Source organism: Cottoperca gobio, chromosome 13, assembly GCF_900634415.1.
Source record: "Cottoperca gobio chromosome 13, fCotGob3.1, whole genome shotgun sequence".
NCBI classification, from domain to species: Eukaryota; Metazoa; Chordata; class Actinopteri; order Perciformes; family Bovichtidae; genus Cottoperca; species Cottoperca gobio.
The window spans coordinates 12977617-13003014 of NC_041367.1; the positions used below are offsets into that span (position 1 = coordinate 12977617).

Consider the following 25398-nt stretch of genomic DNA (forward strand, 5'->3'; position numbering starts at 1 on the left):
GAGTTCTATTTCTTTTAAGATTTGTTTCCCCCTTATAGTCTTCTATCTTCCTTCATAGTCATTTCGACCTTCTATCTTATTATTTTTCAATCCCGTTTTATTTTCTTCCAAACTTCAAATTCCAATGTTTTCTCATCGGCTCGAGTCAATAAGCGTTTCAATAATTCATCCAGTGGTTGTTTGAGCAACAGTCAAACTGGAACGCTCAGACAGCGGCGAGATCGAGGGCTTCACCTGTTCTCGTTCCTTTGTTGAGGTCACAGCTTTGTCCGATCATGCCAACTGGTTTAAAAATGTCCTTAAAAGTCCCGAAACAGTATTTGTGTTCATGTTTCAGATGTGCGTGGTGATCATTCTGGCTGAGTGAAACATGATCATTAGCTGTGGAAATATACAGCTTGCTATTGCTTTTTTTGGCCAATTTACAGTTTAACTCTAGTGAGGGAACCAGTTAGCCTCATGCTGTTTTATCCGTTTCAGAGGCACTGTCAAATTACATTTCCCTTCCCTTTTCCTCCTGACTACTGTATAAAGAAAAGAAAATTCAACCGTAACGAAATAAGTTATTGTCACTTTGGTATGAAGTAACATTTCTGGGATATTTCTTGATTCAAAATTTCCATTTGCGACCACAGAATCTCAGTCAAAAGTGTCCTAAATTAAATAAATTTTGATTATTTGTACTCCAATAGTTGTGAAAGAGAATGGCTAGAATTATTACCTTCAGAAAATATTCCACATTTTTACTTTGGCATGTTTGAAACATTTTTGGGGGAAATAAATGTGTACCAAGGAGCACTGATGAAAACTGACAAGCTGACAAGTCAGCTGACAAGGTGATGACACGTCAGTCATGTCAGGGCAATCTTTTTGACAGAAAAGGTAATTAAATAACCAGGACCCCCCATGGTCTACTATGTTGAGTCTTTATACGTACGGGGGCTGTGACCTTCATTCCCCCTTAGTTTGAACCCTGTGCCTCCCACATGTCGTTTTGTATTCTTTGCCCTGCTGTGGATCTATTTCATTTTCAGTCACGGCAGCTCCAGAGGCTTGTTTTACACATGCTGGTTCTGTATGCTGTGTCAGGCTTTCTCAGCGTTACTGATATGATTGCCTCTGCTGTCTACTGGGACGCATAAATTCAAAACCAGCGTCAGGTCAGCTAACCGTCAGCTAATCGCTACGCTAGTCACTGGACACGTTGCAGAGCTAAGACTTCCTGGCCTCTGCACGGTCTAATATCTAACCCTGCCATGTTCTCACTTCAGCCTCTGATAGCCAGCTCTCAGGGTCAGTCAAGCGTAACTAATGTCATGCTGCGGCTAAATCTACACGCTTTACATTGGTGTGGGAAGCTCGTACAAAATCTATGTTTTAACGCTGCTCTGGTTAGTGTATGGGTATGTGAACAGTCAGACATGCAGTAAGCAGCTGCCTGCTTTTCCTAAACGGTAGCTTGAGCGCCTGTGTTGATTTTTCACAAGCTATGAAACGATTTTTTTTTTTTTGTGATTTGCCAGTCGCTCTATTCAAAGTTCATGTGAATCGCTACCATTTATTTCGGCAGGTGGCAGTATGTTTTCTTAAGTTATTTCCGCTCGCACACACACACACATACTCAGACACTGCAGACACTTCGGGGCCTTTCTTAAAGTTTTCTCTTGTTTCATTACCTGCATCACCAGGTTTTACAGATGTGAACATTACGGCACCACACAGAAAATAATAACCCTCCTGTTCTGTGTCTTCACTTGATGACATCATACCGCAGCTGTGAGCAAACCTGGGATCCGTAACAGGTTATAAGATGTAAAACACATTGTAATGATTTAGTGAGGTTAGCATAGACAGTGAGCATCTTGTAAACCTCTGTGGTGATTGTAAAACACTGTACATTGCTCTAAACAGCAAGGGGGAAGCACTCTTTATATCTCAAATGGACTCTTAACAGAACATCAGCCCTCTTGACACTCCTGTTCTGTGAGGCCTGAATCGCCAGCTCAGTCAGTTGACAGTCAAGCGTGGGCTGACGACAGAAAACTTCCCTTTTCAACACTGACATCAGCTGTTTTTTCTCTTTTTTTCCCTGCCTCCCCCCTGCCTCATCATTGTAATTCTCTTGACTTGTCTCCGTTTTGCTCCCTCCCATCTCACCCTAATATCAGACACAAAGAAACACAGCTAGAGGTTTCTTTTTGACAGTTACAGCATTTGGACCAATGGCTTGTCATATCCGCACCCTCCTAATTGGTGTCACACGGTGTCAGGGCCCAGGAAAATCTCATTGCACCATGGAGGACGTCACTGAAATCTGTCTCCACACCCAAGAAAATAGTTTGCAATAGGCGCTTGGAGGAAAACAATGCTGCGAGCTGTGACATAATTTGGATTTTCTTCAGTGTAAATTTAGAACGATAAAAAGTACGATGATGAACTAAGATTTGACACAACAGCTAAGTTGCCAAAACGTAATCTAAGTAGCCCCTTAAAATTCTAAATATCTCTATATATTATGTCTCAGTGTCAGAGGTGGAGAATGATGAATGTTCCCTGTGGGGTGTTTTACTTCCTGGCATGTATGTGTTGGCACAAAAGCACAGGACTCACGATGCCAGCCATTGTCAAAGTGGTCAACAGCTCCCCTAAATAACACACCCACAGGAATGTGTCTCAGTCTGCTTGGTTTTAAGAAAATAAAGGGAGGACATAAGGAGAGATTGTGTTTGGAGGTGCTCACAGGACTAAAGCCACTTAGAGTTTAAATGTTTGTCTGTGGTTAAGAAAGGTTATCCTCATATGGAGAGATCTGGAGCATAAATACTGTGAGATGTCACATCCAGTGTATAATGCATGCATGCTTGTGTGTGTAAGTTGGTCTGTGTTTGTACATGTGGTAACTGCCTTCATGTTTGTCCAAGCATCTGATTCAGTGTTTCCTCAGCCTCATTTCTCTTTCTTTCTTTCGCTTTCTTCTTTCTTCCTCATTGGTCAGTCGCTCTGCCTTCTTCTCCTCACTCACTCCTCCCCAGGTGGCGATTATGAGTGGCATGATACTAATGTCTCAACTTCGTGCTCTGCTGCACACAAACAAGGAAAAAACAAAACAACATTAGTGTTAGAGCCGGGGAACCAGTTTCTCTTATCTCCCATTTCCACTCGTGCTCCCTCTGTCATCGCCTCTCTCAGCAGGTAGATGGGGCGGAGGTCTCGCCCTGTGACATCACAGCTTTCTGCTTGTCTCATGGCGGCTCAGGTTTCAGCACCACAGATTAGATTAGGCTCATATTGGTTGGCTGACTCACTGTCCTTGAGTTATGTTGTGCTGTGAAGGGGAGGCTGCATGTGTTTGTGGTCAAGGAGGGGTGGATCTAAATTGGATTTTTGCTCAGATGGAGATAAATCTGAAATGAACGTGCATACTCTGCTCTCTCCTCTCTTGCTGTAGTTCCTCATTTGCTTTGTAATTCAAAGCACTTTCTGTCTTTTCATAAAAGTCTCACCACATTAATGCTACCGTTTTAAATTCTCATATCTCCACATTTTAACCATGCTAGCGGCATGGCTTTAGGGATGGCAGAATATCTCAACAACTACTGGATGGATTGCCAAAGAAGTTTGCACAGACACCCCTGGTGCTCAGAGGATGAATCCTATGGACGTCGGTGTTCCTCTGACTTTTCCCTTCCACGCAACCAGCAGGTTTACATCTTTGGCCTTTGGTGAAATATCACGACAAGTAGTTGATGGATTGCCATGACATTTGGTAGACACATTCGTCTTCCCTCGTGGTTTATGTGGTAAGCATTATACCAGCTTAACATCAACATGTTAGCATTATTCGTTGTGGCAATGTTAGCATTTAGCTCAAAGCTGTGCCTCACAAAGTGTGGTTGTAGACTCTTATTCTTGTAGCCTAGTATAAGTTCATAAGTATAGATTGTCTGTGTTCCCGCTACTACAGTACAATAGACCTTGCAACACTCACTCCCCCTATTCTTACTCCTTCACATGCAACTGTCAAATTAGTTTCCTTTTTTTTTAATCAAAACCGTGTCGCCACCTTTATGATTATATTACGCCTCTTTTCTGACTGCTGAATCTATGACATGTATACCTGTGTAAGGAACAGCCCACATGTCTTGAGACATGTTTCTTTCAAAATCCTTAAAATATCAAAGTTATGAATTGATATTGTTTTGCCAAAGACAAAATATTCAGAAGCTGAGAAATAATTCTTATTAGACCTTTTCGTTCTATTGTTGTATAATGTGGTATTTCGGAGTGTGTTTTGAAAGTATCTTATTATCACAGAGGGGAAGAATTTGTATCCTGCATATGCTCTTTCACTTTGGCTCCATAGAGGGACACACATAGACACGTACACACATACTCCTTGCTCGAAAAGATGGATATAGAAATGTGCTCAGGAGCCAAAGTGATGTGTGAAACAGATGTGCTGCAGACAGGCAGTATGAAACAAAGACGATGAATGCATTCTGCAGTGGAGATGGAAATGGTAGAAATGGTGTAGTAGGGCAGCAAGGGCTTTGATTCAATTCTAAAGAGAGTTTTCCAGATTTCATTAAACCTGAGACTGCATTCTTATGTAGAGTGTAAAACTCTCCTCAATGGACAACACGCCTGAGATTTCTCTTTATGGATCCCATTTTTTTCTTTTATTCCCATTCCCTTGGTTTTTTCCCATCACTGCTTTGGCAGAGCTCCAACACCTAAGCTTTTTCATTGGCCTGCTGACTCTACAAACAGCTTTACAACATTCCTAAGACTAAGAATCATGCCTCCTCCTCACCTCTGTGTACACAATACACCTTGCTGCCCTCAAAAGCTCTGATACCCTTTACAATGACCTCCCTGGAACATCCTCAACCCTTGTGTTGCTTCAACCCTGTCTTGTATTTAGCCACAACCTCACATATTGCAGACTTTACCTCACGCTCTGGTTATATTTCTTTATCTGTTCTGTGTAAACACTGCGTACACATACAAGTGTGCACATGGTCAGCCACATTCTGTGTTTATACGAGCAGTGGATAGAGGCATGCCGGTGGTTTTAAGCACTGTAAACACGTCTTAAACGGATGTCTGCTGCACGGTGTGGGTGATGTCATCCCGTGTGTGGGACCGAGCCAAGTTCAACATTCTGCGCATGCAAGCGGTGAAGAGGGTCGTCGCACACAGGACAACAAAATGACCAAAAAAAGGCAATCCGTAGCATTGGCTGTGGCATCAGTAGTCTGGAGCAAACATCATTAAGCTAAGAACTGTGACTAGCAGAGCAAAGAATTGAGTTAGCTCAGACAGTCAGCTTTCATCTAGACTCATTAAGTTACAGCTCATTCTTCGGCCTGACACACAACTGCTTCTGTTTTTTTCCCTTCTTCTTTTCCCCTTCATTCCTTTCTAGGTTCCTCTTTCCTTCCTTATGTCTACATCATTCTCTCTCTCTCAAAGACACACACACACACACACACAGGAAAAGAGAAAAACAAAAAACAATATTGACTGTGTATAGCAGAATGATTAGTTTTAAGCTGATGCTGTGGCAGACTGCAGACAAGTCAAGTCAACAACTCACTGTGAGCAATGGGTAACGGCAGAGAGATGGAGTCAAGAAGCGGAGTGGTTGGCAGGCTGGCTAACAGGGGCAGGGAAGGAAGACAAGTCTTCTGCTGATTGGCTTGGTGCTGCTCTGCCTTAGAAGGCTGTGCTTGAACAAGCTTTGTTTGCACTGTGGGGCTAATGGACCGTTCAGAGACGACTGCACAAATCCATCCATCCATCCATTTATCTAAGTTTTCTTTCTCTTTTGCTTTGCAGAAACATACAACATGCATGTACTTACACACAAAGACATTTGCATATAGATGCTTGTCAGCTTTGTGTGCAACTGAATAATTCAGGAACAATGCAGCAAATCCCAAACTCACCAGGATGCTTTAGTGAATTCCAATCTGATATAATCACGTTAACATCGTTCCACGTTGTTTACGCATCCAAAACACATGAACATGCTTGGAATGTTCCTGAATGTGTTTATTCATCATTTGTTTGGTCATGCATACGCGTGCACACCCAGAGGTACACAGTGATTGCCAGAAATATATCAAGCAAGATATAATTAACATGATTTTCTTTTCATTAGAGTGAAATGTAAAAGCTATAGCTTTAGGCTACATTATATTTCTATACTAACACCAAGACAAATCACACTAAATGAGCCATTATGCAGCACCAATTAGCTTAGATATAACACTGTAAGGTCTATCAATAAGAAATCGATGCAGTGATCAGGTTGTTTAACCACCACTGTGTGGTTATTAACTGCTGATACTGTATGTTTAAATCCCACTGCCTCCAGTTTTCATGATCTTCCATATTCTCTTTAAATCGCTTCCTGCTGCACACTTATGAACAGCTTTTCTGACAGTACTACCAACAAGCAACAAACCATAAGGCAATGTGCAGTTACTCTGTCTCTGTGATAATTTTATCTTTGATTTTAGTTTACTTAAATCAATAATGAGCCGAGTAACATGTATGAATTTCCTAAGGCAGTATGGGTACTGTAGTCCCGTAGAATGTCTGACTCGCTGTAGGTCTGAGCTCTGTGCTCCCTGTCGGGGTACTAAGGGGATTGGATATGCTCCGCTAATAGTATTAGTGCTGCAGCTGGGGATTACTGTCTCTAAAGGAAAGGGGAAAAGGGCGTGAAAAGTGAATAATCATTGCGTTGGGGAGTGAGAGATTTGCATGTTTGTACATGTCTTTGAGAAAAAAAGAACGAGATTAAGAAACGGATATTATGCAGACTATTGCACACCAACACAAATACTAAGTCACCGGATCTAATGCAAAGTGTTGTGTGAGCGTTTTTTTAAATTCCATTTGGCTGTTACAGTACTCCTGGGATTTGAGTTAATTAGTCTATTAAGATGGCCAGCACCTCTTCGACACAGACTTATTTTTAGCTAAAGGAGAGATAGATGCTGTGATTAGTATTTTTTCAAGAAGGCCAAAGTCTGATACAGAAGCAGAGGTCTGGTCCTGTCTTGTGTCAGAAAAGCAAAGCAACATTTAAGTAAAAGCAAAATAGCATTTTTGTATTGGGTAGCAGGCATACTGTACAGCAGGGGTGGGGGACCTTTTTCCGATCAAGGGCCACTTTTTTTTTTTGTATCTTTCTGTTTTATCAGAAATCAGAAATCCTTTATTAGTCCCACAACGGGGAAATGTATCTTGTCACAGCAAAAGAACATATGAAGTAAAAAGGCAGTACACAATAATTAAATATAATAAAAAATGATATAAGTACCAAGCGGTTGATAGAAAATAAAGTGAATATTGTAAATGGAAGTGATAATTGCACAGCAGTGGTGGAATAGTCTGTTCTTATGGTGGTCTACCTCTCTATCTTTCCATGTTTGTATGTTACGCTCACCTTAAATAAGGTACACTATCGTACACAGAATATCCAACCCTGACAAGAGGACAGTTTCAAAAGGTCAGCATCTTGCCAGAGGTCCGAGCTAAAGGTTTCTCGATACATCACCCCTTTATAGGAACACATGGAAGTCAAGCAGATGATTACAGTATATGTGGTGCACTGACTGGACATGATCTGCTCTGCCCATCAGGATTTCCCCATAGCTTGCCTTCTGGGTTGATCTGCTCTGTGAATTGTGCATCTATAACCAGCTGCTGAAGAACAGAGTGTGCCTTCAGGGAAAGACATTCCGACTTTGAATTACGAACTCAGAAATGAGGTGTAAATCATTAAACACCGCCTCATCTGGTGAAAAAGATGGTCTTATGAATATGTAGTGTGTGTCGAGGACTCGTGATATTATTTCACGAGGCATTTGTTTGTCCTATCTCCAATTTCATATTGCCTGGGGGCTGCTGCAGGTGACTTCTTTTCAAAATGTTTTCTCACCGCAACAAAAGTAACAGTTTGATATTCCCAGTCAAATTTTAGGGAAGTACAAACTGCAGACATGGGTCATGTAGCCTACACTTGAAATCTGTTAGAACATATCATCAACCCCCCCCCCCCCCCACACACTCCATTAGCTCAGAGAGTCAGTGATGCAGTTAAGTTGCATAATTATATCTAAAAGTTTTGATGCATCTCGAGTCAGCGATTTATCTCCACATAAACAAAGTGCAGTTTAGTTTAGTGTATGCATTAATAAGTTACTATAATTGCCAATTAGTTTCATAAGTTATGTGCATCTCTTTGATCAAGGCATGTCAGTTCTGTTTAACTGTGAATAAACTACCAACACCAATAAAAAGAAAACACTGTTCCTGTTTTCCACTCCTATCCTTCACCTTCTGTGTCTCTGTTCTCTTTCTCCAACACACTCTCCAATAACAAATTATCTCCCCCTATCAAACATTTAAAATATCTTTCTGCGAGTCACAATGAGTCTGGAGATTGTGCTTATGAATATTTACCAACAGGAAGTCACCAAGGGATATCGGTTGAGATGCGTTTACTCCCACCGTGTTTCATGTGTATGCCTGTGGGCTTCAAACTGCATGTGTGTGTATTATTTGTCAGTTCTCTCCTCGAGGCAGGGTCAGGCATTCGGCTCAAACCCCAGAGTAACAGATTTTATCAAAGATGTCAACATGTCTCCCACGTACAGAGCCTGACCCGCTGTTCATTAATATACAAAGTCTTTACTCATATCATTACTCATTGTTGCACATTTTACGTACAGTACAGTACAAGCTCTTTCTGCACTGTTGGGTAACTGACTGGCGTTACAACATATACTCACGCTGCACAATGCACTCTGGTTAAGCTGTAAGCATACAGTATAAACCCAGCAAGACACTAACAACGTTGCAGCTACATTGCACCATTCTATCTGAGTGGCGTTATTACGGAATTTTCCTCTATCAAACACTTTTCAACAATTGACATTATTGTCCCCAACAATGGAGTGGCATTCATCTGTCGAACAGTCAGGGGCAGCAGTGATGAAGTGGTTGCCAAGCTGACAACCAGAGGAAGGTAAGCATAGTCGACTGAATGGCTTTTAACTGCAACAAATGGGGGATTCATGATGTCTATTGAATTTTATCTTTCTGATTGCATAGTTAACCTATTATCACTGCTGTTTGGTGCTCCTTGTGTTCACTTATATGCTTCAACGCTCTTTCCAGTGGAATAATCTCCCCACTGTCCAGCGGTTGTTGTTGTTTTTATACTTATTGAAATTTACTTTGGAATATAGCACTAACCAAATTAATGTAAACTAATGGTCAGCCTTGGCACTTCAATGTTAAAAGTGAGATTTGAGTATTTCTTGTGATTTATTACTCCTTGCTTCACATTAAGGGCTTTCTTTTATGTGTTTTTAGTTGGGAGATGTTACTTGTTAACTATGTATTGGTCAGTTTATTCTGCCAGCTCACTCTCATTCCCAGGGCATTCAAGTAACCGTAATATAAACCCATCTGCTTCAATATTAGCCACTCAGTGCTAGTCCTCTGGAAGTCAGGTGAGGTAAGTGTCAAGAACGACAATATTTGCATAATGAAGGAGGTTGGAGGAGGGTGCATGGATGGATGGTTTAAACAAACACAGCACTTTCACCCACGCTATTGGTGTCCCGTGTAAAAGGGTTGATTCTGCTCTGCCAAACTATTGAGAGTTCTCAGCCTTAAACACCAACAACTCTTAATTCAAGGGTGACGACAACTTTTTGGCAATCTGTTTAGTTTATAACCTTAGCAGGAAACAGATTGGTGGATACAGCTTTGAGAGCCTCTCTTTAAAAGGTTATGGCAGTTGTTGTGTTTTGTTGTTGGTTGCACAGACTAAGAAACATTATAAATTGTCTTAATGTTTTTCTATTGCCATGAGCAAAGAGTGGATGTGACCTTGTTGAAAGCCTGATGTATTACTACCGGTAATATATATTTACAACAGCATTTTTTGTTGGAAGGATACAAAGAGAACTGTTGATGGTTTGCATGTGAAGGAATATTAAAATAATTCAACAGTGCGATGCTTGCCCATTCTGTTTGGTGTGTGCCTCTCTCTGTGGCAAAAGACTGATTATAACATACTCAGACGTTGAACCTCTCACCCATCCCCACTCCGTCCCTCAGATAGAGATGAGGGAAGATGTGCATAAAAATAAATGGGTAAATATTATTTTGATGTCAAATGCACAATTAGGAAAGCCTGTTCAACCTTACACCAGCAACTGGACCTCAAGCCTTGAATACTGTATTTCTGCTCTTTACAGATTACATGCACGATCCCACTCTTTAAATAGAGCTTTGAAAATGCATTACTGTTCAGATGTTCAATGTGAAATGTTTGTGCTCGTATCAACAAACTGAGCCTTTAGAAATGTTTCTCCTCAAGCTAAATGAGGTAATAGACAATACTTCAACTGAACCTTTTAGACTTTTCAGAATGCTTATTTGCATATGACCATGAACAGGAAACTAATGACACCCACTGGAGCAGAATATTCTATCTGTTTTGACGTCTCCTTTACCTTATATACAGTATGATAAAGTACACTAAATATAATATGTGTACCATACCGTATTTATCCTTCAACAACCACTACAAGTTATTCAACAGTGAGAGCCAATATCTTTCACAAATGATCACATTGCATCTGATACCACAAAGGACAACTCAAGTATTTAAACTGCTGCTGGCCACTACAGTCTCTGCATCCTCTGATAGCTACAAAAAAACAAAACAATTCTGGACAAATATTTTCCTTTCCCTTTTTTCTTGAAGAAAACTTTTGTGTGGGCCTCCTCCATAACTGTGGATGTAGCGTTGTTGTGTTTCTGGTGATAGTCATGAGCGAGTTTATTCAGATACAAACTGTGCATCTGTTGAACTTTGACCCAAAGGGTGTCGGCAGGCCGAAGTCAATAATCCAAAAGGTCTGGCAATGAGGCAGAGGTTAGGGCAAGGGCTAGGAAAAAGCCACATCGTCTAGAAAACAGGGCAAAAAGTAACAAAGACAAGGCTTGAGAGAGTGGCATGAGCTGAAGACAATCTATCTATCTATCTATCTATCTATCTATCTATCTATCTATCTATCTATCTATCTATCTATCTATCTATCTATCTATCTATCTATCTATAATGATAGATAGATAGTATCTATCATTGCATATTGCAACCCCCCAAAAAGTGCTACCGTACATGGTAAAACAAACAAAACAGCCTTAAAGTCTCTGTAGTGATGTAACCGCTGTTATCAATGGTAAAATGAGCAAATAAGCTAAAAACTAATGCCAAGTATTTGCAAATGAACATTTGCCAATAAGTTAGTTCCCACAGACTCCCACTGAGCAAGAGCCTTTTTTCTATGACTCAAGACCTCCGCTGTAAGCATACATACAGTAATACTGAATGCAGGAAAACAACTGAAATACATTATCAGATAGAGGCACAATGCCTACACTACAGGTATAAAAAATTCAAATCCAAATCTGGGTGAACAAAGATCTGAGGGTAGAAATAATTACACTAGCAGTTGCACCACCATCATTATGCATGAGCCTAATCAATGGTCATTGCGCTTAAGGGGAGCTGCTATGTTGTTAATAAATAGTTTAAATGAGCACTGAGCTCTGTGTGTGTGCGTGCGCGAGTGTTTAGTGTTATGTCTCTAATGAATAGATGTGGCACAGGGAGCCTGTGGACACCTGCTGTTGCCATTAGTCACAAAGAGCAGACTAATCACCAAGGCTTTCAAATCTGATCAGGTTATTCAGTGTCCCTCAAACTCAAGGACCCTTCATTACATGGAGCGCAAGAGGGGTTCAGTAATAATGCCAGCTTAGTGGCACATTCTCTGCAGACCTAAACAATAAAGTAGAGCAGCAGGTAAGACTTGGCAACCTGCATGGACAAACAAGCACACGTACTGCTGTTGCCTCCCACCTGGTCTACTCCTTACTCTTCCCCTTCCTTGGCCAAGCGCACTGATTAAATCATCCCCGCAAGAATTTCAACAATCAATGTTCAGTGAATCCCAGTTCCTACCTGTTCCCATGACTACTGGAAAGACAGAGAACAGATATGTGAGATATGTAGTTTTTCTCTTCATATGTAGATCACTTTTGATCTACATATGAACATGTACGTCGGGCAGAGTTGGAAGCAGAGTGGAGCAGTGCACGACTGAGAAACAGTGGGGAAGAGACAGCGATGACAGCTGCGAGACTAAAACAGGAAGGCTAGATGTTGAAAGATTTAGCATTGGGGGTTACCAGTGCGATAGTTGCGCTGCAGGACTCAGCTGTGAGCTGCTGATTTACAGGACCTGAAGGACAGAAAGGCCTTACAACCACTCTGTCGCCATGGGAGACAGTGGAGAGAAGGTCTCGTCTCTTTTTCTTCCTCAACGTCACTCTCTCTGCTTTACAGTACTTATCCCTCTATCTCTCTCTACCTCCGCCTGTCTCTATTCTTTTTCTGCCCGTCAACCCCCCACCTTTCTTGATAATCCACCGGGCTATTATCATTCTCAATCAGCCACTGAATAATAGTTAAAACCAACCTCCAGGAAGGTGAATAATGAGGAAAATTGAAATAATTACACCAGTGGGCACAGTCGGTCTTTCTGCCTGCATGCACGCGTGCATGCGACCCATTCATTTCATTGGTACTTGTGACTGAAATGTGTGTTATCGAAGGGCTGCAGGCCTCAGTGCACTGGCAAGAGCAATGGAGAGACGGAAAGAAACCACAGAACAGGAACTAAAACCTGCTTTTAGGAACCACTACATCAACACACACACACACACACACACACACACACACACACACACACACACACACACACACACACACACACACACACACACACACACAAACTTAGTATCTGAGTCTGTTTCTATTCCCTCTGACTTCCCCCCCTCTCTTTATCTCAGAAGCAGAAGCAACAGTTAGTGATCATGACACGACCGCAGGAGTCTTTCCTCCTTTTCTGCGTAAGCTGGTTAGGCTCAAAGTAAATGCTAAATGGAAGAACTAAAGGAGTGGAATGAGTGCAGTTTGGGAAACATTTTCCACTTTTTCACTATTTAAAAAGAATTCACTGAGAGAGAGCCTGTAGAGCTACAGGAGCGAGAGGGTGGGGTGGGGGTGGGGGGGAGGCTGTTGCTAAGGCAACCAGAGCCGCGGCGCTCGTCATCATGAGGCTTCTTCTGCATTGTGTGTGTGGACACAGCGCGTGTGAGTTCACCCTCCTCTCTCCAGACAGGAGGCGAGGACATCCCCCTCTAATACTGTGCCAACAGAGAGAGGAAGAGAGAGAGACACACAGCAGAGAGAGAGAGAGAGAGACAGAAACCCCATAATGCACTGCACGCTGCAGGGCTGAAGTCGTGCAGATTCATCAGTTCCTGTTCGAGGGATTGTGTGTGAGCGCACACACACACACTCGTACACCCCAGACTGAGTGCAAGTGAAACACACAGACAACCAGGCAGGTAAGAAAGCTTTTCTGTGACCGTGCTGACAACCACTGGCTTTTACAGGATGATCTGTTTCTCTGTGTGTTACTGCTTCTTGAGAGGAACAGAGGGGAGACTTGCTCTGTAGAGATGACGGGGCGTCATTAATATTTGACATATTTTGATTCCGACAACTTCCCTGCCTGTTGCTACAGTAGTAATTGCTGCCATATTTTTTTTTCTTACTTGGAAATGTCTGAGTTTGGGATTTTTTAGAAGCAAAGATATATCTTAGAGAGATGTGAAATATCTGATATGCACGTGGAATATCATTTGTCTTTGTTTCTTTTCTTCCAGCTTGCAGATAGTGTTTAACTGTAACTGAATTGAACACGCTGGGATGGTTTTGCATGCATTTATATTCTTGCTGTGCTGGTGAACACAGTGTGATTTTAAGGAAGGGATAACTTGTGTCATGACATGTCATGGCACATTACAGTATGTTACACTTTGTCATTCTGACGACCTTTTATGTTTACCTTTTCATGTAGCCTGCATTGGGTACGGTCCGGCATATTTATGTAGTAGAATCATTTAAAAGGTACTAAAATCTTCAAAAAGTATTCAACAAAAGCAATAGCAATTGAACAGTAACATATAAAGTTTAGCTCTGGAGGTTTAATCACAAAAGATCCAGTACATTTTCTTCGATATGCTTCATGTAACACTAAAGTAAAACAAATCATGTAATCAACTTGACCTAACAATGCTTTATAAGTTACACTTTCATAATGACTGATGAGGCGTTTTTGGAACTTTGTAATTAAAACTAAATATACAGTAGTTGGTCCCACAATACTACAAATACTTCAATAAACTAAGCCTGTTTTCGAGGTCTATGTATATATATACAGTATATACACACACACACACACACACACACATGTTATGCCAAGTGACACTAATCACGAGTCATTGGCGGTAAAAAGCGTTGCGTCTCCATTGCGGGTACGTTTGTGGTTTAACGGCCACTGAGGCTTGTGACCGTATCTGTTGGGCCAGAGACACAGACAGGCTGGGAAGTGCGATTGCAGCAGCTTAGGGCAGGGACTCTTAAACTTTATTACCCGAGTGCTCAAATGGGAAATTTCAGTATCCCACCCATGGGACCCCATTGTGAAATCATGTTTCAACACTGTCATGGAGACACAACGGCAGATCGAAATGAGGGCTTAGAGTTAGAAATAGGTTTGAAATGAAACTCAATGATTTATAAATAAAAATGAAATTCCAAAAGGTCATAGTTTAAATGTTGGTCGTACATAGAGATGCCTGAAGAAAACAACTAAACATAAGTTGTATTATGTCAAATTCCAGATTTTAAATAAAATACAGCTCAAGGTAATTGTATTTACATTACCCTTTATCACACAAAAGAGCTTTGAGACTTGTGTATCTTGCACCTTTTGACAGTTGGTATTACGTGGATGTGGGTGGCAGTTCTTTTTTTTTTGTTGCTGAACACTGTAACGGACTATGCAAACAGCTTTTGCGGCCCGGGAAATAAAATGCAAAAAAGCCATAATGCAGAACAGACAAAAGAATATTTTGAATATTCAGTTTGTCTGTATTTAGCTCTGACAGAGCTTTGCTTCTCCCTGCACTTCCCCTGCAGAAATTCACTTGTCAAAACTCAAAATGGAGAGGCTCCTCTTTTTCATTAAGCTCCTTTTATTAAGAGCCGACCTTCACTCTCTGTGTTGTCGTGTGATAGAATTATCCACCAGGCACCTATATGACAGCGGCATCTACCTCTTCCTCCGCTCTGTTATAATTAAGCGTTGGTGTTGAGGAGAATGAAAGCTGCCTGATAAAAGTATGTATAAGTGTCACCTGGGTAAATAAGTTATTCTCTAAAGTGAGTGTTTTAGTTCAAGATGAAGCCGAGAGACACTGCAAGTAAGACAAAGAAAAGCAGAAGGATGTCTGTCTTGTCAAAAAATAACAATGGTCATACTAGAGTTATTGAAGTGGTGAGTTTAGGAGCTTCCTGAACAAATGTCATTGAGATATTACACAACTGGTCTGTTATAAAGCTCAGAGCTGCAAGTCATGCAGTTTTAAGAGACTGAAAATAGTTACTGCTGTTCGAAGATCATCTGCAACCTCAGACACTCAACAATAGAGCAGAGGTCTGTTATGAATGTTGAAGACCTCTCAGACTCACACCGCGTCGCCCTGCTGGATTTTCCATTCGGTGAGATCCTTTCTCCAGCTTCTCCAGTGGATATTCTTTTGCTCTCGGTCCAGCTCTGGCTTTGCTTAGCAGCGTGGATCAAAGGTGATATATGGATTCAGATCTCCAACTTTAACTCCTCCTGCCTTTGTTCTTTTCCTCATGTTTTCCCCTCATTCCTATCTTTAATGATCTGGAACACAAGGGACACATGTTTATGGATCCATGGCCTCATTGTGATATGATCAGATGAGCGAGACAACCCAGTGATTCTCACGTCTCACGGCAATGCCTCAAAAGTCCTTTTCGCTCTCTCCTCTGTACACAGACATCAGCAGAGCAGTGAGCAGGAACCTTAGTATGCATTAAATGATCTGCAATTGCAGCAATTATCTGCAAGTCCAAGACCTTTCACTGCGCCTCGTTTCTTCATCACGGCGTCTCAGCATTTAGACGAAGCCTGCCAGTGGAAAGTACATTTACTCAAGTACTTATATTTGATTCTGAAGTACTGTTTATTTACTTGAGTATTTTCATTTTATTCTACTCTGCACTTCTACTTCACTGTGTCTCAGAGTGCTTTCTAGTTTCATATTTCTAAACCATACATTCACAATTTTGAGTATAATGCACTGTAAATCAAACTACAGTATATAAACTAATTATAATCTGATGCATTTCTGCCACAACATTGGAATGCTGCTTTCACACTAATAATTCTGCGGTTTTCCTCAGTTTTATGGAGCGTTTGAGCAACATTACTCTTTTGATTTGCCTTCACCACTCTCATTTGCATTGTTTTCAGTTGCAGCAGGCAGCCTTTCTAGCGAAAAAGCTCTAAAAACAGACACTAACGCTGACTTTGCACTAACAATCCAGCACCAAACTGCAGATAAAAGTTAGCTACTATCTGGAGCATTTAACAGCTAAAGAGCTGAGTTGGTAGAGTTGACTTACATTTGCCAGGTCACTATAACATGACTCCAAATGAATGCTAATGTTGTTCCGTATCTGCTGGATGTTTAAATTGGCAACTGTTTGTGTGCATGTTACACACAACAACTTTATAAGCTTGTTTCTGCTGCTCGCAAGTGAAGGCTTGGGTACACAAGTGCTTTTTTTATTTTCACTTCAGTTAGAATTTGCACCATTTTTGCTTGTAAATGGAGTTTAAATGCATGAAGTGTCCATGAGCAAGACACCAAATATGTAGCTGAAAGCTATGCTCTGAGTGAGGCAAGTGAAAATAAGTATTTCTTTACAGAGCATGACTCCGACACTTTAAAGACAACGCTTTTTCCAGAGAACACTGACATCAGGCCATGCAGTTAGAGTTGTATTCTAGGCAATCACAATACAACATGTACACGCATGGAGACTTTATTCCCAGAATGGACAACTGCAAGGCCTTTTTTGGGCACATGTCGGTGACTTCAGCTCTAAAATCAAAAAATTCCATATTACCAGCGTCTGTACTATGTTGCTTTGAATCTATGAGCAAATTGATAAATATTTATAGTAGCTGGAGCTTAACATTAACAGTTGGAGCAGCACAGAGATCCATCATAGGTGCTTTTGAGGGCAAGCTGCAGGCTGCTGTTCAATCAACACCTTTCCCTTGCACTCTTACACACACACACACACACACACACACACACACACACACACACACACACACACACACACACACACACACACGCCAATACAGTGATAAACTCCAAGCACCCTGATATATTGCAGTCACAAGTCAGCAATGCTGCTCTGAGTCACTTGGTAACACCCACCTGACACATACACACACGCCTCCACAAACGCACAACACCACGTACTCACACATGCTCACATAGACAAGCATGCACCTGACTTACTGTTTGATGGAGTTAAAACGCCATGGCAACAGAGCTGTGACTCTTGCTGTCCTGTGAGTGGACTGAAGCTGTGGAGGAGGGAGGAGAAAGCTACCAGCTAGCACCGCTGCTCAAGTGCAGCTATTATTATTCCCAATCTCTCCCTCTTCATTCTCTGCTTTTCCTTTTTCTTTCTCTTCATCCTCAATTGCTATCTACATCTGCTATTTTCTTTCTTTTAAGTGCTTTCTAAAGGCTGTAGGTTTTTAAAAAAGAACGAAACTCAACCAGGGGAAGTCAAGATAGCAGAAGAGAGGTCAGCAGGCATGTATTTTTAAAGCCATCGATTGTGCAAAACCTGACGCATCATCAGAGGGAATCATCAGACAGCACTCCAGATGACGTCTTATTTGTTGACTTATTTTTTTTTAAATCACTTTCACTCACTGCATCACCCAGTTTCAATCACAACACAAAATGAGTTAACTCCTCCTCTCCTTTTCTGCCTATGGTTAACCCTTTTAATAAAACATTTTTATCGCCTTGCAGTTTGTTTTCTCCCCCCTTCTCTGTTCCCGTCAGTTTCATAAAAGGTAGTAGCACAGATAAGGAGAGCAGAGGGAGGTGGAGAAGGGGCGAGCGCGCAGGTGGACAGGTCTCACAAACAGCATCTGTATGAGATTTACTGCCTGCAGACACAGATGGTGGAGAGACTGCATGGAAGGGAAAGGGGTGGGGAGGTGTTGGAACAGTGCAGGTGAATTGCATTTTGGTCTCGGGTAGCATTTTCACGGTCTGATTGTCAGCATTTGTTAACATACATACATGCACGCAGACGCACACACACTCCCATGCGGAGTGAAAACGTGGCTATTGACAGAAGAAGTTTGTCTGAGTTGAGTTCCCCTGCGTTGCCCTCCTCTCCTCCCTCTTTTGCATATGATCCAAGAGCGAGCTGTGAAAGGTGAACTTGCAGCCTGCTGTGGATAAATTATGTGTGACATGTTTAGCTGTGCTGCCGTATATGGAGACTGGTGTGTCTGAATACAGTAGGACTCTGCCAAGAGGGAAGGAGGGAGAGAGAAGGAGCGAGGGAGGGAGTGAAGAACGGGGAGGGATAGGAGGAAGAGGAGGAGAAGGAGGAGGAAGGAAAAGAGGTAGGGGAGGGAGAAAGCAAAGAAAAAAGGAGGGAGGAGGGGGCAGTGACAGAGGGAGTGAAAGAGAGGAGTGCCGCGAAGCAAGCATGAGGTTTTCACTTTCCATTCTCCTCTCAGCAGCAGTCAGATGAGTCCTTGCAGAGATACAGTAAGTCATTGCTGTTTACTCTGTATGCGTGTTACTTTGTGTTTGTTTAGACACAAGACTCAGTTGTCCCTGCTTACATGTTCTGCTCTGTTCTGCCGTTTCGCTTTTGGAATTTTTATTCACCATCTGGATGTTTAGTGTGTGATGTGTTGTTTGAGTGAGTTATATGTCAGTTTGAGCGTGTGTGTACATATGCAGATGGCCACCGTGCGTCACTGCTAATGTGTGGTAGTTTCAGGCGGGACAGTTTTAATGTGGAAAAGAGCTGAGCGGACAAAATAATGAGCAATGTTAGTGTTTAATGTTCCGCAAAGTAGTTAGACACACACACACACACACACACACACACACGCACACATGCACACGTGCACACATGCACAGAGACACGCACACACTGACACACATTCCCTTTTCTGGCAGACTAAACTCTCTTTCTCTCTTGGTCCCTCGCTGTGTGACTCCTACTGTTAACACTGAAGCTAAATATGCGCTCACGTTTATGGATGAATGAATGAAAACACACACCGACTCGCTCAGAAACACACTTACACATATGAACAGACCTGCACTCCTCCTGTATAAAGACTGCACTTCTGGTGTTTACACTACAGCTGCCCTCAGGAAATGATTACACTCCCGCTTTACCCAGACTGTGTGTACCTGTCTGACACACACACACACACACACACACACACACACACACACACACACACACACACACACACACACACACACACACATTAACACACATACATGGGCACACACAAAATCATCACTGAAAATTGTAGAAAAGCCAAAAAAGGAATATCATTTGGATATAATGGTTTAAAATTGTAATATTATAAGTCTAAGTATAAGTACATGGATGAATTAATAAAATGGTGTATTCAGATGCTGTTATATTTCTGTCAATTTTTACCCAAACAACTTCTGAATGTGAGCAATGTTGGATGGAGTTGGATTTTGTTTGTTTTGACTTAAAGGCTTAGAGTAATTACTGAAATAGGTTCAAAGTATCTGCAATGTGTTTGCTTTGGGGTCTTAACACTTTTCAATTAATCTCCACAACATACACAACTCATTTGCCGCTTTTTGGGCGTTTTGGACACCTGCACTGTGCTGTACTATGAGCAAATGTGATCACAGCTTATGATGAGAATGCTGTGCTGCCAGCAGTTCTTCACCAATAAGCTTTAATGAAGCTTCATCTTTGTTTATCCATTTCTCATTTGCAATGTTTAAAACTGATCCATTGAGCATAAATCGATTCCTTAATGTAGAGCTTACCTTTTTAGTACATCAGTTACTAACCTTCATGGCTAAGCTACACTCTCTGTTTCTACATACTTCACAATAAAAGCCTTGCAGTGGTTTGTCGGTGAAATACTTTTTCTCCAATATCATGGCAAATACGTGCGGTTCAGAAAAAAGGAGTGTAATAAAGTAATGTCATTCTTGGAATAGAAGAAGTCATGTTGCTTGAATGTTGATTGAAGAAGCGGAAACACTGTATGAGTATTTTATTTACCCATATATATTTTAAATTGATTACTTTAGTTTGAGCTTTTATTATATACCAGCTGCAATAGAAACTGTGTCTAACCATGTATTCCCTGTTGTTTTGTGTACACACCCTCCACTGATCTCAACACCTCTGTCTCTCGTTCACAGTTTCACTTCCTCACGCTCTCCGTCTCATTCTCCGTCAATCTGATTTTTTTTTATGGCTCAGTTTGTGTTTCTCTTTCGGTGTCTGACTCTCAGTGGGATGAAAAAGCTCCTCTGCAGATCAGAGCAGGCAGATCTACAAGGTCATTAGAGTATAGAACAGCGAGAGCGCAGAGGCACTCAGATACATACTGAATTTCACAGCACACACGACTGTGACTAAACAACTGTGTGTGGGAGAAGAAAGACACTCTAACGGAGAAAGAGTGAGGGGGAGAGACTGCATGGTTACTTGCATTTGAATGTTGATTCTTGAAAAATGAGGAATGAGGTTTTTCTCTGAATTTATCTAGGAATTTGTTCTTTCCTCCCCCACCTTCTTGTTTCCTCCTGCAACTAATCTGTCCTTTAGAAGTGATGTCATCTCCCTGCTGTCCTCAGCAGGCACAGGGCAGTCTGTCGAATACAAATGAGTTGTGTGTTTGTGTGTGGAAGAGAAAATGAGTGTGTATATGCATAATGGTATGATTACCCTGATTTACACTATTCAATTATTGAGAAAAAAGAAAATGGGGCGGGTGCTCAGATCAAGGTGACAGCAGGAGAACGTGAGTGGAGATGACTTTGAGTCCCAAGCTTCAGAAATTCAATGCAGATCATCTAACAGGCAGATAGACAGTCGGTCACTCAGATAAATGGTTGGGGGATTCCTTTGGCAAGTGGCAAACTCACAGTGAGTCAGTCAGTGGCGTATGATTGCTGTTTTCCCTGCCGTCTGCAAAGCTGTCACTGGACTAATGCACACTAGTGGAAGATGTAATCTATAGTAAATACAGTTGGCTCCTCGGTGGAGCCCTCTGTGATTTCCACAGATTAAGGTGTCAAACTGAATCACTGGTCATAGACAGTTGAAGAGTACAGATTATCTCCTTTGGCCAAATGCTGCTCTGATGACAAGTCAGAGTGGGGCTGCGATTCGGAAAACTGATTGTAGACATTTTCTTGTGGGGAGCATCCACTTCTCCGGTATTTCCTGATTTGATCAAAAACTGTGGAATGTGAAAAATTAGCTGAAGGCCAAATCATTAGCGTTAACCATCTCCATCTATTGAGCTCCATAATCTTTACTACAATTCTGCTATTAAACTTTTCAGACATTCAGGTTCTAATCAGTGATTGCTGTTACTGAACCGTCTCCTGTCAAGGATTTTCCACTGTTATAAATTATTCTTATCTTGCTGTACTTATTGTATCTTTCTCTCTCTCTGTCTAAATCCTCTCTCTCACTCTGCTCACATCTCATTACATGCTGAATATCTCCACCCTGTCTTTCTCAGGCCGTGCCACCTGTTCCTACCCTCTGTCTACCTGTCTACTGTCTGTCTGTCTTCCTCGTTTTTTTTTTCATATCATTCTCTGCCTGCATAACACCGTGTCTGTCAAGCTTGGCATGTGTCTGAGTGTGAGCGCAAGAGAGACACTGTGAAAGTAAAAAAAAGGAAAGACAATACGTGTGAGTGTTTGCCTTTTTTTTCCATGTCTGATCAAGGCCTCTGTGCCTGAAATGCCACATGCGGAGGTGATAAATTTACACAGGGGAGCCTCTCCAAAGTGGGCAGACTACTTTTTCACTAGCATCTGTCTGCCTCGCCGCCACCTATTACATCTATATCCCTTGGACATCTCCCTTCTATCACTCACTGCCTGTTCCCCTCTCTGTCTGTCTATATGTCTTCCCCATTCAGTGACTTTTCCCCTCATTCTCGCCGTTTTCCAATCTTTCTCGATCGAGCCTCCCACCCACAGAAATATATACGCATGCACACACCTCCTCCATTGATATTCCTGTGAGGAGTAGACTGGTCTGGCAGTTGGTTGGTTTATGGCCATGAACTCAATGACACCCAGACGCTGCATTACACTCCGCTGGCACTACCACAGCCAGGAAGCAACACTGCAGTGGAATAAACTGTATGGATAAATGCACAATCCATGTAACTATCCCTTGCCTGACACACAAAAAACAAATAGGTAACCATGTATCCAAACGTATATCATCTAACATCCTTATTCATGTTGGTGTCTGCTACAACTGCCTCACCCCGTCTCTACGTGCACGTCAGGCTGTTTAAACACTTGCACTGATATCCCAGTGCAGACGACAGCTTGCACACGTGCCACTTGACTGCCCTCGTCGTCTCCCTTCCCCTCTGTTTGTCTTACAGCTGAAGGAGGGAGTCATAGATTGTGTGTGTTTTTGTATGCGTGTGAGATATAGCACGCGCTCATGAGAGATAGTTGATGTTGTGCATATGCATACTTATTACTCATATGGCGGTGTCCTGAATATCAATGTACTGACTGACCTTCCATTCATCTCTGTAGTTGTGTATCCTCCGTAGATGATGCAGCTCTGCTGTCTCATGGTTTGTGGTCAATATCATTGTGTTTGTGTGTGTGTGTGTCCCAAGCTAGGGAGTGGAATGAAGTCTAAGATTACCCTGATGGTACAATCTATGGAAACATCATCGTAATGGAGTACCGTTTCAGAATGACCAGCACTCAGCCGAAGACTGTCAGATCAGATCTCAAGCTTGCACGGGTGGGACTGAGCATTTGTTTTACAGGGTTCACATGTGAGCATTGTTAATACTGTTGTCCCCTTGGCAAAGGTATTTGAGCTCATTAATGTCACAGAGATGTCCATCACTCAGTGTTCAGCAGGCAGTTATAGCAGGAAATAAAACAATGAAAGAAAGGGTTTTATTGTAGAGATATATAGAGTAGAATTATCGAGACCAAACACAATATCTTTGTCTAAAATAAAAGTGGAAACTTATCCAGCATCCATTATTCAGTGTCATGTGATTCAATCCGTACTTCTGTTTGTATAGAATTAATAAATGGATGTCCTGCTACATTCCAACCAAACAATGACGACTGTAAAGAACACTTATAAAAGAGTCCGCCAATGGACATCATTGGCTAAATAGCTGCTGTTAGCTGTTACACTAGCTTAACACACAGTAACAACACAGCAGATAACAAAACTAAATTGCTGATCATGACCAAGTCCATTGTTATGTTTTATAAAGTACTCCGCTGATGTGTATTCCTGTTGACAAATGTTGTCATCTTGGATAACTTTAAGTTTGAAATCCTAAACTGGCACAGAACCCCTGAGGCTCCAGCTCACCTCCTAGTCTATGTCAAGTGATCAGTCAGCTGATGGTCAGCAGCTTTCTGTCAGTAACGCTGTCTCAAAAGTAAACTGAGAAAAAGTGTTTTCATACAAGCAGCGAATGCTGTCATCTGCTGTGTTTTTCTAGAGAACGAGAAGTCCTGCCCTGTCTGCTAGCAAGACACTGTTCCCCTAGTGTATATATATATATTATCTTATCTTATGTTAATGTCACGCAAAAAATGTCACATCTTTTTAAATAGTATTTTTCATATTGTGATCTGAATGAAATAAAGGTATGGAAAGACTTGGTAGTGGAGTATAAGAGGTCTGCTTTATTCTTCATGGAATCTCATTATTATTAATATTATAATATATAATATTAATATATTTTTTATGTTATATATATTTATATATATATATATATATGTGTGTATTTATAATTTTATATATACATATATGTATATGTGTATTTATAATTTATATATATATATATATATATATATATATATATATATATATATATATATATATATATACATTATACAGTACATAGTTGCTGTCCATATTCTAAGCCACAGTAAATGGGTATTTACTATTGTACTGGATGGAAATATTTCAGCACCATGTAGTTTTAAGAAAAACAAAGGTAAGACTTTTTGTCAGAGGTTTTCTTGTCTTCTGTACATGACTCTGGTATTTTCATTGTATTTGGGTCATCTCTTTATTAATCCTGCACTCATTCCTACGGTATAAACATGAAAGATAGGAGACTGAAAGCAAATGTTAAAGTTACAGGACTGTAGATGAAGTCAGCCCATAAAGCTGTTGCATTTTCCAAGAAACAGTGACATTAGTTCAAATGAATGACATGTGTCATGACATTGCTGAAATGCAAGATTCTCCTTATCAATGCAACAGTTCAAGCAGCTAAAACAACTTTGGGCAGCATATGATCTGTTTTTTTACACAGTGTGTAACTCTGCAGGTCGTGGATTAGGATTGCATTTCAACAGTAATTCACTTTTTCATTTGTCCATCCGTCTGTGTTTTAAATGATCTTTTGGTTTTGTTGTGAGTCTAATACACTTTGTCAAAGTTTTTGATTCCAAAGAATGTCATCAAATAACATCTTTTTTCATAGTTTTTATTGACAAAATGAACTGCGCCGATATCAGGCTGTGACACCGGACATCGGATTTGTGAATATATGGCTCCCAAGTGTGAGATTGGAAAATATGGGTCAAGGAGAATACATAGCAGCCAGCTAAATGACAGGGCCATGCTCTGTGGACGCAACATTATAAGGATTTTTTTAATGTCACCTTCTCTTGTCCTCGTCCCGGTTTCATTGTCGTCAAGAAGGTTGCTGAACTTTCCAGTGCTGTCAAACTTTGACTGTTGTGCTGCACAGAACCTAACCTATGTTGCATATCATCGTGAGATCTTTTTACTTATCACTAATTACCAATTTTAAAGTAAGTAAGAGGCATATTGTGAAACGTTTGGTTGCTGCAGTAGAAGATAGTTAAGTGTTTCATATTGTTTAAAGGTCTTTCATTGGATTTCCACCATACGACTATGATATCAGGCTGGAACTGACACTATTAACCACTTTGTCCTTGCCTCAAACATGGTTTCCCTAGTTGCCGTGGCAATGATGACCTTGCAGCACATTACCG

At 41.2% G+C, this 25398-nt stretch overlaps 2 protein-coding genes across 7 annotated transcripts in view; one reads left to right on the forward strand and one right to left on the reverse strand.

Annotated features, from left to right (window-relative positions):
• LOC115017795 (succinate receptor 1-like) overlaps positions 1–25398 on the reverse strand; it is a 39370-nt gene that overhangs the window by 7593 nt on the left and 6379 nt on the right. The window lies entirely within an intron of this gene.
• Positions 13354–25398, forward strand: part of LOC115017424 (muscleblind-like protein 1) — a 63042-nt gene continuing 50997 nt past the window's right edge. The window contains exon 1 of one of the 6 annotated variants that reach the window (XM_029445846.1): positions 13354–13515. The gene's annotated coding sequence lies outside the window, so the exon portion shown is untranslated. Of the gene's footprint in view, positions 13516–18754; positions 18868–25398 lie in introns of those variants that run through there. The other 5 variants (XM_029445849.1, XM_029445844.1, XM_029445848.1 and 2 more) reach the window with 5 other exon arrangements.